Source organism: Opisthocomus hoazin, chromosome 4 (genome assembly GCF_030867145.1).
Source record: "Opisthocomus hoazin isolate bOpiHoa1 chromosome 4, bOpiHoa1.hap1, whole genome shotgun sequence".
Classification (NCBI taxonomy): Eukaryota; Metazoa; Chordata; class Aves; order Opisthocomiformes; family Opisthocomidae; genus Opisthocomus; species Opisthocomus hoazin.
The window spans coordinates 35,973,473-35,988,237 of record NC_134417.1 but is presented as its reverse complement, the minus strand read 5'-3'; the positions used below and the strand labels follow the sequence as shown (position 1 = coordinate 35,988,237).

The 14,765-nt window shown below is 45.2% G+C and overlaps 1 protein-coding gene across 1 annotated transcript in view; it reads right to left on the bottom strand.

Moving 5' to 3' along the window:
- COA1 (cytochrome c oxidase assembly factor 1) overlaps positions 1-14,765 on the bottom strand; it is a 56,045-nt gene that overhangs the window by 25,185 nt on the left and 16,095 nt on the right. Inside the window, exon 2 of the mRNA XM_075418572.1 lies at positions 2,554-2,749. The gene's annotated coding sequence lies outside the window, so the exon portion shown is untranslated. The remainder of the gene's footprint in view (positions 1-2,553; positions 2,750-14,765) is intronic.

Below are 14,765 nucleotides of genomic sequence, written 5' to 3'. Positions count from 1 at the left end.
AAAAGCAGATTTAGTGCTGCACTGTTCAAGAGTACTCAGATGGAAATTCAGCTGAAGAACTCTGCACTGAATTTAGGGCACAGATTTACCAGTTGGCTCTGTTTTTGCATTGCACTTACACATACTGCAGTATTCATACTGAACTGAACGGGATTTGCTATAGGGGTTAAAAGCAAGACTCACTCTTTTTTGAGTTTCATATAGGGTAATGACTTTGCTGACTTCAGTAGAGTAATTATTGATTTATACTGCTATAAGCAAGAGCAAACCCAGATTAGGAACGTGCCTCAAAGTGATAATGTTCAGAAGTGCACTTCATCTTTGTTAACTGAAACACTTGGAATAAAATGCACTATTCACTGCTCTTGCTGTTCTCTCTGTAAATGCATTGTGAAATGGCTTGGAGGTATTTTTCTAAAACCTTTGTAACATCAGTAATGAGGACCCATACTCTTCCACCCATATTCTCCTCATGACACTTCTTCAGTGTAAATCCAATCACCTTAAATGAGGTGTAACTTGGTACCAGAGCAGACAGAATTTGATAGCTTACTGTGTGAATGTACAAACAATAAAACAGTATAATTGTCTGACAGATATACAGAGCTAAAATTTGCCAGATCTGCTCCTCTGCCCAAGGCTGACACAGAAGAGGAGCTGAACTTCCTCCTCTCCTCCTCAATATTGAGATCCATCGGGCACACCCCAAAGCGTCTTATTTGTTCTTCTCCATTCCTGTTGGCCATTCCTTTCTAACAGACCATTCTCCTCCACCCAGGACAAGCACCTAGGCAAGCAAATGGTGATATACCCTGGCATGGAAGTTCCTATAAGCATGGGATTTTCCCCCAGGGATGTTCTGTCTGGGCCGTTTTACGATGCAAGGGTTTTACTGGAAGAAAGAACTGGCCCTACAAGGTCTGGATGCCTTGCTGAGAGATGAATCCTAGTTAGCATATATAATATACAGTAGTGGTGGGGAAAATAAGAAGAAAGCAACCAATCATTTTTAACTTCTGCAACAAGCTGCACCCCTCTGACTGCATTTTTCTCCAAATAGGCTTGTTAACTAAGATTCAGTGTGTGCCATTTGTGCTTTATGGGACTAAGAGTCTAAGCCAGTTTACTGGTGAAAGTAACAACTTTCTCATTAAATGTTAATGGCAATGTTTTAATTAATCCCAGGGTTCTGATAGAAAGTTAAGCCCTTCCTTCAATAACCAGCAGTTACAGATGCAGTTAAGTGTTAATAACCCAACAGGAAGCAAACTAGGCAGGCATACATTCCATCACCCAGATAATGGATTTTATGTTGCTTTTTGATGGACTCTTCACGCTTTAAACCAAAAAAGTGGTTGATTTTTAATATGGAGAGTTGGGCTGTGTGCAGCAGCAGCCCCATCATGTTGTTTCCCATTTCTCTCAGACCTGATGCTTAACGTGCTCCCTGCTATACGATTTGAAGCTAAAAATGTCACTTCTTTTAGGGGTGGGGAGAAAAAGAAACTCAAGTGGGAGCAGCAACCGTTCTCAGTATTTTAGCAACTATGCTCAGACACCAAAAGAATAGACATAAGAAATAACAAGAGATTTAAATAGCTTTGTTTCTGATATGAGCTTTTCAAAGCATCAAATGGACTTCTATAAAGAAGCAAGAGTATGCATGGTGGTTATGTGGGAATGGGAAAGGGCTGCATATGCGAGTGTGACACCAGAAAGGATTTAGCAGGAACAGCAAAGGAACAAGGTTTTATCAAATGCTGGCCTAAAGGCTAACTGGAGCAATCAGCTGGTTTTCATCTCTGTGCAAAAGGAGAGCAGCCAGTTACACTCCCTTCCTCCCCCATCTCTCTAGCCACCAAGGTTTTAGTTGGGAGAAACTTTCTTATAAACAGAGCCCAGCAAATTACAAGGAAAACCCATGATGAGGTTTTTGAAAGGTTGCTGGATCTTTACGGATACAGTAACCTTAAGAGATACTTTAGGGATATCCTAAAGTATCTCTATCCTGGATAGAGAGGTTTTTGAAAGGTTACTCTCTTAGGGATAGAGAGTTGTCACTGATTGGTAACACTGTTTTCTGATCCTTACTTTTCTACCCTAGTGAAAAAAGAGACCACCACTTCATTTGCTTAAGTAACTGGTCAGCTTAGGAGATATATTCTGCACCTTCCAGTTTAGGAAGTCATCTGAAGTTGCACAAAGAAATCTTGAGCTTTTGTCACAGCCAAGAATCAAGACTGGTTTTGGCAGTGGGCAGGGCTTTTCCAGTGATCCACTGCAGTTTTCCAGCCCCAGCACTGCTGTAACTGAGGGAGTTCTTGGAATGCAACCCAACATCAGCACAGTGCTAGGGTGTACTAACAAGACCCCATTTACTGTAGTTTTAGTACAAGAGGGAGAGATCTGGCAGTGTGAGTGTCAGCTACAAAGCATTGTGCTGTAGTGATTTTTCCCCTGGTTTTGTTTAAAACAGTTGTATGATAGGCTTATAACTATAATTATTTCAACCTCAATCATGCAATGGATGCAGGCTTCTGAGGCCTGACTTACCGTATTCAGACTGAAGCTCAGTACCTATGGCTTGGTTTCTAGGCAGCTGAGGAAGCAGGGAGTGTTGTTTGTCCTGTTAAGCATAACAAAACGCTTTTTGGTGCCACTCCTCTAAAACGGTGGTTCGAGATTGCTATCACTCGGTGGCCTCAATCCAGCTAAAATGCTCTCCTGACAGCTCTTATCCAGACTCCATCTAGAACAAAAGAGAAAACGCAAAGGAGTGAGTATGTAGCAGAGGCAGAGGAAGAATATTCAGACATTCCTAAGGATTCAACAGGGTCCCTCAACCTCCCACTCCAGGACAACGTCTAGCAGTCAGTCCTACTGCCTGTGTTTTCCTTAACAACCAATGTACAGTCAAGCAAGAAGTTAGCACATGACATTTTGACATCACCGTAGTCTCATCAAAAACATTAGGGATCTGCTGCAGCTTTGTCCGGCCTTATTCACAAAAACCTTATGAAAGTAACCATGCATTCCTCTGCATGAAACCATGCCTGCTGGCTATCTGAACAGCGCTGGCAGTATCTGTACAAAGGAGGTAACAGACCATGTATTTCAGCCCTACGACTAAATATAAATAGATATTCCTCCTGTAGAGCTCTTCCTCTGTTGGTAATAATGAATAAATTCACAGTAATTCATGTGCTGGGACTTTTTGTCTACCAGTTTATCCAGTTTTTATGAACTAGCCTACCTGAAAATGGATACATCCATTCTCCTAATGGCCCTTCGTGTTTTGCTCTGTATGTATAGCAGCAAGAACAAAGTACAGGAGCTAGTGTAACCAGGGTGATAGAATCAGCTAACCACAGCAATGAACAGTGCTGCTATATTCCTTGTACAGCCCTATCCAACTGGACATTAGGTCTGGGAACACTGAGTATATGAAGTTGTTCGGGATAGATCTAGCTAATCATTAATGCGAACAAAACAACTGACAATGTGTTTCTGTCAAAAGAGAATGATGGAGAGTGGTTTCGTGTAGCGAACTGAGAGAACTGACCAGGACTGCCAAGATTGCGAGCCGAGTGGGTAAAAGGTAATTCTGGCAGGGGGAGATCGTGACCACCGACCCATTGACCACCTACCCAAGTGATACCTCCGACTAAAAAGAGAACAATGAAGCAGATGACTGAGTCTGTGCAATAATTTACATGTGAAGCAAGCAAATTTGCACCAATCACCAAAGAGAATAATAATGAATATGTATAAATAAAATAAATATGTATATTTTTTATCTATATATATTTTCGGTGACACTAGTGTTTTTAAAGATGAAACACTTCAGGCTGAAGCCAAGATCTTTAAACTAGTAAGCTCCGTGAGAAATGGAATAAGAAAACCTGGGATCCTCCAGATTTGAGTCTCTTGGAGTTTCCAAGTCCACCTGAGAACGCAGTTCCCTGCAGCCTCTCCCCCGCAGAGAAGATCCAGACCTTCTTCAGTATCCAGCCACCTGCTTCCACAAAATTCTAGTATCTTCCATAGCTCAAAGACCCTGTGCCTCTCTGTCAGCTCTGTTGTAACAGGGAGGGAGGGAGGTTCCCAAACTGTATATACAGGGATGTGGACGCAAGCACAACACACATGCCGAGAACAATCATTTCCATAGGAAACCAGGCTGAAATATGTGCAAGTCACTCAACACCAAGCCAGGCAATTTTCAATACAGCTGTTAAAAAGCTTGTTAAACATTTGCTAAACTCTAGGAACGGGACTGTGTGCTTGTAACAGAACTGCATACCACGGCATCCCAACAGCAGCCTCTGGAGTACTCCCAGCATGCAGGACTTCATGATACAGTACCACCATGAATAGCTCCCACAGAAATGAGACTTCACTCCATTGGTCGTTCAGCCTTAATGAACAGGAAACTTTTCAATTAAACTTCAGTGACATCTTTTGAAAACAAGTTTTACACCTACTGTATTTCTTTTAGACAAAAGAGTCTGCTCAGCTGTACTGTCAGCTGTACGTTTTGTTTCTCGCAGCCTGCTAGCAGCCACAGCTACTTCGAAATGAGAGTAAGTTATGGCAGCCGCGAGGATCTTCTGCAGTACGTATTACATCACCTTTCCTGAGAAACTTGCCTGAGCAGATCCCTTTTCTTGCTTTCTTCTTTCATAATGTCTTTCACATTCCTCTTTCAGTATTTGTTGTTCTCTCTGCAGAAGCTCAGTTGCTGGCATTTTAAGGAAAGGTTACATAGCAAAAAGGTCACTAATGGAGCTTTTCTCTCCCTATCCCATGCTCCTAGAGAGAAAACTGTAGTGTGTGGCACCTTTAGTGAAAGGTTTTCCTTCAGAAAGACCTACAGCATTCACTGCTGGTTTCAGAACAAGAAAAGGAATTTGGAGCATAAATTACCTTGGCCATTTTAATTCTAACAGTGAAGAAGCAAGGAGGACAAAGAGCAAAAGACAAAACAAAACAAAGACAGCAAATTATGTTCTGGTGCAAGCAGAAAGCCAGATCCCTATATTTTAACCTCATCCCTGATACTTGGGTGACTATGCCCCTGATCAAATTGCTCTGTGCCTCTGCTTGCTTCTTTATGAGTCCTGGTCCTTACAAAAATGCCTTGAAAGTCAACAGCCATATGTCTTTCAAAATGTCGTCTAGATAAAATGTACCAGTTGAAGTTTGGTACAGAGACAACCGAAGATGCTGGGAGCCTGCCCAATTCAGGTCCATAGGCTTCAAAGTCGGCAATGTAAGAATGAATTATGTGAAGTCTGGGGACAGGATTTCGAATAAGCTGGGAGTGGAACCTAGGAAAAAGAAGATGAATATTTCCAACCTTAGGTGTATAAACTTGGATGGCTTAATATACATGCTCACTAGTGCGAACACATGCACACACGTGTGTGAGCTGGCACATAAGACGGCTGCTTGCTGTTTGTTTATGCGGGCTCTTCTACGCTCCCTCACTGCAGCACGGCAGTGTGTGCAGTAGACTGGTACGGTTCATTGTAGGGCATCCGCTCAAAAGCATGGTAAGGATGCTCATTTTGACTGAAGCTAAATGGCTGAACATGAAGTTGGGACGTATCTTCTATTCAGACGCCGCTCCTTCTTCTAAACACAGTGGCTCCCACATGATCTTCTGAAGTAGTCTGAGTCTTTGTATAAAAACAACAAAGAAGCAAATCTAATTCCCAGTCTAGGAAAGGAAACGCAGCTAAATGAACACTGCTAGCAAGGGCAAGCGTATTATCTCCACCTACTGAGGTTGAATGAAATCTTTTCATTAGCTGTAGTAGAGTCTTTATTATCATCCATTTGAATGATCTGTTTAGGATTAAGCATTTCTCGAAAAACACACTGCTTTTACTCCCAAAGTACTTTCCATTCCATGGGACTTGGTAACGCTTCAGTTTCGCAAAATGCTGAATGATCTGTGTCATGTTTAACATGAAGTGCAACTGAAGCACCCTGTACCCTGCAGCAGTGCTCTCCGGGCCTCTGTTCTTTAAGGGATCTGTGAAAAATCAACAGAAAAAAAGCACGCAAGCTATTTTGAGCAGGCTTAAATTCAGTACAAATAGGTCCTCATCTTTACTGAAAACTTTTAAGGGAGCCAAACCCCTCCCCCCAAAAAAGAATTCAAACCCACTGTGCTTCAACAGCAAAATCATCTGAAAATTCACTTAATCCTTTTAGGATCAGCAATCTGGGCAGATAACTAAAGCAATGGATAACAAAATAGCCAAGAACTGGGTACCCAGTTAATGTAACCGCATGCTGTTGATGGTACATAAACAACGTGAAAAGAACAGGAAATTATTAAAGCAGAAGGCAATACTTCATTTACTATTCAGCTGGGATTACCGCTTAGGAAGTCACTAATACACATTCATAATGACTACTAGAAGGAAGCACAGGCAGAAACTTGCCTGCTACCCAAATGAGTATGACTAGCGCTGAATGTTTCTCTTACTAATCTTTCTTAGAGCCTGAACTTCACTTCCAGAAAGGCAAGATTATTTGGGAGCTTCCATTTTCACACTTAATTGCAGATTACGTGTGAAAATGGAAGCTCTTCCAGGAGCTCTTTGGGCTTTGGTTTCTTCTGAGCAGAAAGAACATCAAAGAGTAACAAAGCCCACAGAACCTGCTCCGAACTTGGTTTGCCGATATGCCAGTTGTGTGCTGCATTGGGAATTTCCTTCTCTTTTCTGGAAGGTAGCAGGAGGGGGATGAATGAAAACTAGCCCAAAGTAGTATTCTGCGTATTCTGTTCTTGTTCCAGGTGGTCCGTTTAGGATTTTGCCACTGGCCTCTGCCAGAGCAGTGTGTGAGAAACAGCTCTAAGAGATGAGATCGGAAGGGGACGTAACAAACTAGAGGCTGCAGTCTGGGGTCCCTGGCATGGCCAGACCCCTCCCATGGCACAGTGTGACCCTCCTGCCCCTTTTAACAGAAACCACTCACAAGACCACATGAGTACTTTCAACTTTTCCTTGTCTTGGCAGTCTCAGGTGAAGAGGCAGCTGCCTTGCGCCAGCTGATTGGGAAATGCTAGGCATGAGGCATGTCTTCCAAAAGGTCTGAATCAGGACTGCAATGCCAGGTCAGATGTCTAAAGTAAGGAGACAGTCTCAATCCTTTCCCCTTCCTGAAATCCTGATTTTCCCACTTGTCTTTTCAGTTGCCACAGTTTTCTGTTAGAAAAGGATGACGCAGTAACTTCATTTCTAAAGCACAAAAAAATGCTGCAATGAGGGATTCAGACCACACTCCCGAGGAGCACTTGGTGTCACAAATGGAAGTCCTGCATAGGACAGGCTGCTATCACCGGTAAAACCAATTGGGTTGGTAACAGGCTGGAAAGTGTGGCTTCTACAGAGAAAAGACAGATTCGGGACAAACAAAGGGACATGAAGTAGAAAGGGAACTTCTGACCATACTTTGCCCCTCCATCTTCCATTTTTAGCCCTTTCTCTCCTCCCACTCCATCCCTTGTCCAGCCCTTTTGCAAAAATCCAAAATGGCACTGGTCATGTTACAACTACAGATCATTTGTCAAAGATTTTGTCTCCTCCCTCTATGTATGAGCTAATCGTTCCCGGCAAGCTTTCTGGGGTGATGAGTCAGTGGCACAAAGAACTGACAGATTAGATGTGGTATTTATTTTCTTCTGCTTTTTTTTTAAGCAGGGCAGTCTACAAGCAGAGAGGAAGGGGTAATCAAACGTACCGCAGCTGGGAGCTCTAACGATAACATCCACAAAACCTGCAACTTCCAGTAAAAGTCTTGGGTTTTTTGTATTCTTTTTTGGTACCAGGCGTTGCTGGATGTTTACTCAGAGACACACTGTGTTAAAAGTTGCAACATTCATCTTTAAACATTAATTATCAAGGCATGATTGCTTCAAAAATCCACTGCCTGAGGCCAGGGCCTAGGAAGTGGAAAATGTAATTTCAGAAAGAGATGAGAACAAATGTTGAGCCTTTTAATTGCAGGTTAGCACAAATGACTAACAGTAAGGCAAAAATCATTTGGATGTATTTGTTGTTCTGAGTGTTGAATTCAAAACTTCGCAGTGAGGTGCCTGGGGTTTGATTTTTTCCCTTGCTCTTCTTTTTTGTAGAAGTCAGAGAAACTGGTGAATCTTGGAGAGGTGCAGGAAGTACATTTCTAAAAATTCAGTTAAAAGCATTTACTAGATTGGAAGAAAGAAAGAAGCAAGAATAGGCTAAATGATGTGTGCTAAGTCAGGCAATAGTTGCAATAGCTGTTGGACAGTTACTGTGCTCATGTGGCGTTTCATTTCGGGAGGAAGGCTGCAGTGATTCTCAGCATCTCTATCTCCCTCAGTTCTGCCCAAATCTACCTGGAATTATCAACCGTATAACAACAGACTGGGCCTGTTTCACCACGTGTGGCAGCACAAGATTAAATGCTGCTGTGACTCAACATTGCCATATCTGGTGTCCCAATCTGAAGCCAACAGAACCATTGCAATAGCCATGGCATCTTCACCTCCACCCTTCTGGCCTTGCTACTGGCAGGCTGGGGACAGCCCTGCGTGAGCACCTGTGCAGGCTATCAGAGGCACTTCAGGCTATCAGAGGCATTTCTTTTCCCACAACTGTAAAGAACTTGTTCGTTCTAGCCCCCCATCACCCCTCAGTGTTGGCCACGCCTGGGAGCTACACAGATGATGGCAGACGTAATTCACAGTCTGGCGGGCCAAAGGCTGGTTTCTTGTGCGACCACAGGAGGGACCATAAGGGCAGGGTCTATGACGGCTCTAAAGTTGCAGTTAGGCACCAAAGCCCGGAGGCCAGAGAGACTCCAAATTGTGACACTCATCTTTTCTAACGCTGACATTCACCAGAAACCTCCAGTTCTGCTTCTGGGTGTGCTCAGAAGCACTTCTGACCTCATAGCACTGAAGAGCTTGGTGCCTGCCTCCCTCGGATTGAGAAATGGTATGCCACTTCACTACCAGAAGGGCCTGATCCACTAGGTGTATCAAAAACCTGCCTAACCCATCATGTCTCATCCAGAGGAGCAGAGAGAAGACAAGACAATGGTGGCAATGATAATGCTTGTGTCACACCTCCTTTCCCCACTTGCTCCAATCTAACAGTTCTGTACTGAAAGCTTTTTCCCTGTGGCTCGGGAGATCTGATTTCAACACGCTCTGAGTACGTTCTCTTGCTGAGTCAGTCTTCACCCTTCTGTTAAATGGGGAATAAAAGACCTTCTTTACCTCACGGCCATTCTCACCAGGCCTGTACTGCAGACCCTTGCCCACAGGCCAGGTTTTGCAGGATGGCTCATGACCACGCTGTTAAGAGACCGCTTCCGACTGAGCGGGCTGGCTGCTCAGCTCATGTCTCCTCTCCTGACCCTGTAGCTAACAGTCGTTCCTGTCTGTGCATGGGCTTGGTGGGGTTTTGTTCAGTTCAAAGTACAGCAAATACTAGCAGGCGTACACTGCAGGCCAGCAGAGCAGTGCTGCGTCAAAAACATTACAATGCCAGAAAAAATTGTTGTGTTCTCTAGGAAAAGGATGGGTGAGGGCACAAATTACGCTATTGCCTAACCTGGAATAATGCTGAAGCATTGTCCTTGTCGAAGGAAATACAGTTGGTGTCTTCCACATCTAGCCTGTCTGTCTGGAGCAAACCCTGGAGGAAACTACATGGTTGACAACACTCACGTTTCCCCCTGGGGATACCAATGGGGATTTGTTCCAGAAGAGAGCTCAGACACTGACGGGTGTCTGACATACTGACCACGGGTACTATGTATGACCAGGAAACTCACCCCTGGAGCAAAATAGGAGTGCGCCGAGCTACTAGTACAGACACAGCATTTTTAAGCAATAGGTGTTTTACTTTGGTGGAGCCCATGGAGTTCTGAGGAGATAGCTGTGCTGAGGTCACTCTGCTCAGACCAAGCACCAAGCAGAACATCAAAGTGAAACACAGTGCCGTACAGCGGCCCTCAGTTGGTGAGGTCAAATAAGCACTGACAACATTCATTTTCTCACTATTCTTCCCTCTCACGCTTCCAAATAACCCAGGTGGGTGCTGCATTTGTAGGGTGATGCCTGCAAGTGGGCAGGAGAAGACTGAGGCTTGCGCTGTCTCATGTCCTCCCTTCCTTTGCCAGTGATTCAGTGCCCAGTTTCAGTTCTGTTTTATCACAGATACGACTGGGAGACTGAGTTTCCTGTGCCTCTGCCCTCTTGAATGTCACTGCTGCTCTGGGGAAACCCATATGGAAACCCAGCTGCCACTATGTTTTCCTGACTGCCTCTGATATGATTGTCAAGGACAGAAAATATTAATTAAATTTTAATTAATAAATTGAATACTGTGGGGTTAATTATACCTATTTACAGGGAGTGTATGGGATTTGGAGGGCCCACCTTCTGGTGTTTTTGCACAAAGAGTTGCCTCTTCCTCTAAGCTCTAATTAGCTGGCTTTTTTTTTTTTTTAATAGCCAGTCTCCAAATGATTGCTCAGTAACTCCCATTTTGTTCCTCATCAGCAGTTCTCCAGCACAGCTGCTACAGAAGGGAAGCAGCCTTGCAGTTTGCCTTGCAGGGAGCAGGTGATAAAGAATCTATCAGAAGTGGTATAAACCAATTGCATAAAAAAAAAAAACAAACAAACAACCCTGAGAGGCCCAGCCCCCCTCAGCCAGGGGACTATATAAGAGACAAAGGACATGGGCAAAAATAAGAAGGAACAGCAACATCTGAAGCTGCTGCAAGGTCAAGAATCTTCTCTCTGCATGCAGCCTTCTCGTCCAGCTGCATGTTCTGCCTTCCTGCATACGCATAATGCCAGGAGCCATCAACAGCAGACAAGCACCAGGGAAAAAGCAGGCTGTTCCAGCACCAAATCAACTGCACAACTCAGAATAATTTCTGCTCTACTCCTTATTTCCAACCTACATGTTTCCTCCTTAGTGGTAAAACATTTTTAAAATTTAAATGGACTTAATTAACTGTGTTTTAAAACCAGTTGCTACTGGCCACTCAGTGTATAGCTATAAAGAGCAAGGGTCCTTTCAGGATGCTGTTAAACTAAAGGCACAGAGTAAATATAGTGTGCCTAGCTATCAGGAGTTTATTCCAGCCTGCTTTTCAATTTCATGCCGCTAGATGCAAACTAATAGTGCTTTAGAGTGAGCACAGAGGAGAGCTTTGGGAGTTTGGGGGTTATTTTGGATGTTTTGTTGGTTTTTTTTTTTTTTTTTTTTGCAAAAGCAATCAACACGATCAGCAGACAGCCCGCTGCTTTCCATCAAGTATCTTGTCCTGCCTGCTAGTGTCTGCGACTGAACGGCTGCCATGGAGCGAGCGGAGGGCAACGGCTGGAGGACGAGGGCTGGCAGTGGTGCCACAGCCGGCAGCTGGCCTGGTGCCTGCGTGCCCCTTCCCACCGCAGCAGCTGGCTCTGCACGGCAGGCACAGGAGCCAGTTTTTGGCTCCTGCTCAGGCGAGATGGGGTGAAGAAAAGAGGGAAAAAGACTTTTTTTTTTTTTTTTTTTTTTGTAACCAAGAGGATTAATGCTAGTAAGGGAAAATGGGGATAAACTGGCCAACATAGAGAACAGGATATCCCCAAAAACCAGCATGGATCCCTGTGGTTTCTGAGGTTGGAAAACCATTGCCTAAATGAAGGAAGCTATCTTCCATCTCAAGAAAGGAAATGTAAAAGCCAGAATTGCCCTTGCAGAAAAGCCTAAATCATCTGGCTCCTCAAGCGTGCTTGAAAATTTTATCAGCTCTGCAGCGAAAAGCCCAGGGGCGCTGAGCTGAGGGCTCTCCAGCACCATGGCGTCTCCTCACCCCCCACTTTGGCTGAAAGCCCTGGATTACAGCGCCGAAACCCTGCTGCTCCAGGTCTACACTTTCACAGCCGCAGAGATCCCCTCAAAACGGAGAAGATCAAGCACTGCTTGTTCTTTTAGTATTTAGAATTGTCACCTGAGAAACACTTGCAGGTAACTACCTGCTCGCATCAATGCACGCACATCTACTGACAGAGTGGCAGTGCCCACGCAGCACTGGCAGCTCCTGCAAGACAGCCTTTGAACAAAAACAACCACGAATGGTGTCTTCAGACCGGCTTTTCCCCACTTCAACTGCAAAACTACTTTTGTAAGGAGGAGGCAAAGATCCCGCTGCTTAAAGCTTTTGCCCCCGCGGAGGCTGAGCTGCTTACCCAAGCCGCAAGATCCCAGTCACCCCTGTGACTGTTGGGCACCCGTGGGCTCAGAGGCCTGGAGACAGGCAAGGAGAGGATGGGGTCAAGGGGCCGGGAGCCATTCAGGGGGGTGGGAGCCCTTTCGGGGGGCCCCGGGCCGGGAGGGCTGCCGACAGGCTCGGGCTGCCGGTGCCACCTTCTGGACACAGGCACCAGCGTTACGCACCGTCCTCTTGGGATGGGGCAACACTGAGAAAAGCGTCTTCACTGCCCAGTCCTGCTTTCTCGGATTGCTCCAGCACGTCACTCGGGGGGAGCAGCCCCAGCAGGGGGGCAGCAGCAGGACCCAGGACTGCGCAGCACATCCCGCCTTCTGTGGGAAAGCACGGAAAAACGCTCCCTCCCTTTGCCGTCTTCTCTTCGCCGAGCATCTCTGAGCCACAGCCAAGCACGGGGGAAGCAGAGGCAAGCCAGTGGCACGCGTCTGACGGGCATCTGTGCGTTTTAGGCCAGGGAGAAGGCGCAGGGGCATGCAAGGGCACGCTGGCTAACAGCAGTGGCACAAGTCTCGGGGGCTGACAGAGCACCAATTTCAGTAAGGACTAGCCTGCAGAGAGGGGTCTCGCTGCAGGTCTTGCTGTCTGATTAGCTTTAGTGGCCGTGCGTGAACGCAGACATCATGAAGCCTTGCCATTTATGTCAACGGCAGTCGTGTTCTCAAAGGGAGCTGTCCTCTTTAACATCCAAACCACAAACTGCGGAGCGTGGTTACACCGCAGGCCTTACTGAGAGCAAGGCTAAGGTTAGAGAGGCCACCTCATTCTGAAAGCATCCCAAATTATATCTCCCGCGGACAGCAGCTGCAGTTCTACCTATTTCTTATAGCTGCAGAGTGGGACCTGACCACTGTCTTCCAAGCAGCAATCAGGATGCATACACCCAAACTCAGCCTCAAAACCAGGGCGCAGAATAACCTTGGGAACAACTTCTAGCACAGAGGAGATGTCTCCAAGGAATGGTTTAACAAGCACAATTAGGAGCGGCAGACCAGGAAAAGCTGTGAGGTTGGAAACAAATGCCTGAATTGGTAGGAAGCAAAAAGAAGCCAAAAGGAAGAGCTACGGGGATGATGCGGAAGGCAGGCTGCAGGGCTTCTCACTGAAGACTTGTTCTTCTGCCCCAGACTAAGATGGAGCTTAAGAAATGTGGAGTTTGAAGCTGGCAAATGCTTGCAACAGCTGAAAGCATGCAGCATCTAAAACAAAGGGCCTCAATTTAGCAGCAGCTTTTTTAGGGATCATCTTAACATGAGACAGTAGCAGCAGAGGCAATGGGTCATATGTGCACAGGTAATGAAACACTGTGGTCTGCAACGGGAACCTAAACGATCTAAGACTTGCACGGACGCTGCTGCACTTCTATACTGCAAATGATACTTGTTTCCATTTCAGAGACCGGGGTGCAGCAGTGTCGCCGACTCAGACTGAAGGACCCGCAAAGCAAACATACAGCAGCGGTAGGGCAATATATTTATTTCAGAAACATAAGGTACTTGAAATATTTTTTTCATTACATTTATTTGAAATCTGTCAAGCCTTCCTTTAGTACACACACAGCTTAATGATAAATACCAACCGCGTGGCGATTAAAGCCGCACCGCAGCTTTGATACTGCCGTGTTGCTATTATGCAACGAAGTTTCAGATGCTGACCCATCTAGGCTGTCAGCTTTTACAGTTGGACTCCACTTGAGTTTAGTCGCTGCATAGCTGGCCAAAATACATGTACTGTAACTGCTTGTTTGTGCAACAGCTTCACTGTATTTCTTTTAATGTTGTTAGCAATAGGCTATCTTCCACAACAGCGTAATCAGAGTAACTGACGATAACGGCAGTTTACTTATGTCAAAGCACCTAATTCCTACTGCTGTTAAGTCTCAGTTCCCACAGCTCTCCAGCAAGGACAAGGACAACTCCTGTCTGAACTAAGTTTCAGCAGGATCTGGGATTCCGAGCCCTGCAGAAAGGGATTCATAGATGCCCTTCTCTCTAGCACTGGTACTCGTCAGTGTTGCGTGCTTTATAACAAAGGGGGGGGGTCAGTGAAGTACTTTGACTCAAATCTTTGACTACTACACTGAGGGAACAGCAAGATCTCCATTTATAAATTTTATAATTTCCGGTCAGTATTGATTTTAAAAGCATCTTTCACATGCAAGCAGCTGTTTAATGCATTTTGACCCAAAAGCAGGGCATTTGCATTAGTATTCCCACCAGAATGTTTGTCCTTTCATGTCCGTGCATTAAGGCCCTGTTTAAAATCTGTCCATGTCCCTAATCTCTCTGGGGAGCTTTCCCTGAATATTCAATGCTAGTCCACAGTCCATAACAAAAGAGGGAGGAAAAGAGACAGGGAACAGTGTTGATGCATAAAGTTCAACAGCCTTTTCACGTAAAAAACACACACACTCACAAAAGCACCTCAACTACAGAGCCTGGCATTTCCACAGCAAAGATCTGACAGCGTGTG